This window comes from Arachis ipaensis, chromosome B6 (assembly GCF_059453495.1).
Source record: "Arachis ipaensis isolate K30076 ecotype BB chromosome B6, ASM5945349v1, whole genome shotgun sequence".
In the NCBI taxonomy this organism is placed as follows: domain Eukaryota; kingdom Viridiplantae; phylum Streptophyta; class Magnoliopsida; order Fabales; family Fabaceae; genus Arachis; species Arachis ipaensis.
This window is the reverse complement of record NC_142441.1, coordinates 93999847-94003660: the sequence shown is the minus strand read 5'-3', so window position 1 is coordinate 94003660 and position 3814 is coordinate 93999847.

Here is a 3814-nt window from a genome sequence, read left to right as displayed (position 1 = left end):
CACTTTAAATTTCAGTTCTCTTTAATTTCATGCCAATTACCCATTCCCTTTACTTTCTATGCAATTTAAATTCTGCAAATCACAAATCTCTCAACCAAATCTTGATTCGCTTGACTAAATCAACCACTAAACTAAAATTGCTCAATCCTTCAATCCCTGTGGGATCGACCTCACTCCCGTGAGTTATTATTACTTGATGCGACCCGGTGCACTTGCCGGTTAGATTTGTGTGTTTGGAATTCGTTTTCCAAAAATACTCATCAGGGCTCCCAAACCATCAAATCCATTAGACCCAATGACTCAAGTTTACCCAATTCCCTTGACCTAGGCCAAGAGTGAAAAATACTACTCCATAATCAAAGTGAACAATTCATCAAACACTTGGTAAGCACTAACAAAAGGCATGTTCAAAATAGCGATTAAATTGAATTCTACAAATACCCACTAACAATTATCAATATACAATCATCCAAACTACTAGACTAAACATAGAAATCATCAATGTAACATCAACAAGTCAAGATTCACAACATTCATGAAATGGGTATAAAATGATAATTGACAAGAATTCATAAACTATCACAGGATATAAGCAAAATTGTAAAAAGAAATTCAAATTGAACAATTAAAACTAGTAATTAACAAGATCCAAGTCACAAATCAACAAGTGAAGATCAAATTAAAACTAGATCTAGAGAGGAACAAGGGTTTCTCCCTCTAGAATAACCAAAGAACCAAAAACTAGCAAAAAATTATGTCCTAGTGTAAAATGAGTGATCTCTCCCTTTCTCCTTGCATCCTTGGGTCTTTTTCCATGCAGAAACAGCTTGAAATTGGGCCTAATAAGCCTCAGAAATCGCCAGGCACGATTTTCTATAATGAGGTCATGTGTAGCCTTCCACGCGTGCGCGCCATGCGTGCGCACGCGCCGATTGTTCTTGCGATCTACGCGTGCGTGCCAAGTGCGCGTGCGCGTCGATAAGAATCTCCTGATTCGCGCGGATGCGTCCATCCTTGCGCGCCGCTTCCAGCCAATCCCATCCACGTGTGCGCGTGGAGTGCGCGAGCGCGCCGATGCTGCTTTCCCATGATCTTAATTCTTCATGTTCCTCCCTTTTGTACATGCTTTTTCCCTTTTTTCTAAGTCATTCCTACCCTATAATTCCTAAAATTACTCAACAAATACATCACGGCATCGAATGGCAATAGAAGAGGATTAAAATATGGAAATTTTAAGGCAAAATAAGCATGTTTTACATCATAGAGCAATATTAGGAAGTGAACACAAAACCATGCATTTTTTGCAAATAAGTGTGAGAAATATTGATAAAATTCCTCAAAATAAGCACAAGATAAACCACAAAATTGGGGTTTATCATGTTGCTATACAACAAAATTTGCTTCCAATCTTTACTAGATACTTGCATCAATTCCAAGTGAAAGTGTTACACTAAGTTTGGTGTGCCACTTATCATTTATGCAATGTATCATGCACACCTTCTTATTTTTACAATCACAATGTCTCTGTTTCCTGTGCCTTCTTTGTTATTTTTCATTTTGCTTGCTCAACACATGTACTGGTGACACTTTCTTGTGTAAGACACTCATGGTCCATTCTAGACCCCATCACCATTGTTCTAATTGTTGCTTGAGGATGAGCAAACACTCTAAGTTGGTATGGGAAAAGGAAGAATAGGAGGAAAAGGTCAACAACAGTGAAGATGAACTACAAGGTGGTAACGTTCCTTTTCCCTCTTACTTACTTCCAGCACTGTAAATTGCATGATTGTCTTTATCTTCTCTGTATGCATGTGTGTTATGAATAAACATAGCTTGATTACTGAATTGTAACATGTTGCTGTGCCATTATGACTACCAACTTGAGTTTTGTGAGTTTAAAAGCATTTAAGTATCATGATCATAAACAAACAAGGAATTAAAGAAGAACTTAGCATATGTATACAAGTACTAGATAGTTAGTATGATTAACTGTTGCTCAATTGCATTAGATTTTATTTAATTGAAGTTTTCATCTAGAACATTTTATGAAATTTTTTTGAAATCATGAAAACCTTGAAGAAGCAATTGCAAATTAAGGCAAGAAAAGCAAAAGGGAAAGAATGAGAAAGCTGAAGGCTCTGAGTATCAATGACAATTCAATTGTTAAGTACTTGTGGTGTTTATGTATTAGGCAAAAAGCTTGAAAACAAAATACTTAGAGTCAAGGCTAGGCTAAAGTGCAAAAGCACTCCCTCAAAGCTCAAGGCTCTGAGCATCAATGATTAGAGAGTAAAAAAAAGAAACAAATGAGCTTTAAAAGGTCCTTTAATTAAATGCTTGTGGTGCTTATGTATCAAGTGGTAATACTTGAAAACAAAGCATTTAGAGTCGTAGCTTTGTTATCAACTCATGGGGCAAAACACCCAAAAGAAAAAGCTAATAAGAGAATGTATGATGCACGGAAACTTGTCTCTCAACAAATTTCCCTCAGCAACTATACCAAATTGTCGTCAAGTAAAAACTCACAATAGAGTAAGGTCCAATCCCACAGGGATTGATTGGTCAAGCAACTTTAATCAGAGGAATGTTCTAGTTGAGCTAAGCAGAAATTGAGTTGATACTTGCAGAAACGTAAATGGCAGAAAAGTAAATAACAGAAAGTGTAAATGCTGGAAATAAAGAGCAGAATGTAAATGGCGGAAAGTAAATTACAGAATCTTAAATGGGGATTTGGAGAAATGAACATAAAAGTAAATGGCAGAAAGTAAAGAAAATGGGTAAGATCAGAAATGGGGGGTTCATTGGGCTCAGGAGATGTTGTATTCTCCGGATCAAGTTCATTCTCATCTCTTCCTCAATCAATGCATTCATTGATCTCCTTGGCAATCTTAAGTAATTGGATTCCAATTCCTTGGTAATTCAATCTCTAAAATCTTGATCAATAGCCAATTCCTTGGTCTAATTGCTCATGAGAAGAGATAAAGTATGGTCACTGATTATACCACATGTATTTCCAAATCAAAGTATTGGTAGGATTATATGTCACTATATCCATCCAAACCCCAATTTGGTCCAACATGAAAAAGCATTTCTAGCATGATCTCTTCATTCCTCTTCAATGGTTCCGAAGAGATCCAAGTATGAATAGCTTCTTTTCCAAGACAACTACCCAATTAGATGAAGATTGAAAGTCTTCTAGTAAAATCAAGAGAAAAGAAAGAAGAAGAATAATGAAAACTATTATTGATCCATCAAATTACAACAGAGCTCCCTAACCTAATGAAAAGGGGTTTAGTTGTTCATAGCTCTGGGAATGGAAAGCATAAATGAAAAGTACATTCTGAAAAATAAAACTAGAAGTTACAGAGAAAGTAGAATATACAGAGTGTAGTTCTCCAAAATGCCAAAAGCTCCCTACTAGTTCAAAACTACTCCTATATATACTACTCTTCTCCTCTTCTAGTTGGCTCTTCATGTCTTGGATATGGGCCTTCGATCTTGAGTTGAAGTAGTTACCATCTTCAGTGGGCTCAGCTTTTTCTTGCAGAAAAAGTGTGAGTTAGGCATGGACGTTAGTTAGGACGTTAGTGGTGTTAACGTTAAGTGAAAATGTGGGTTCGAGAACGTTAGTGACGATCACCTTTTTCACTAACGTTCCAAGCCAAAAACGGTCCACGTTAACTTCAACGTTAGTGGCACTAACGTGACCACTAACGTTGCCTCTTGGTCCTTCACAAACGTTATTGGCATTCACCTTTTCCAATAACGTTGCTTGTTGCCTCTTTTCCCCACGTTAGAGTTCACGTTAGTATAA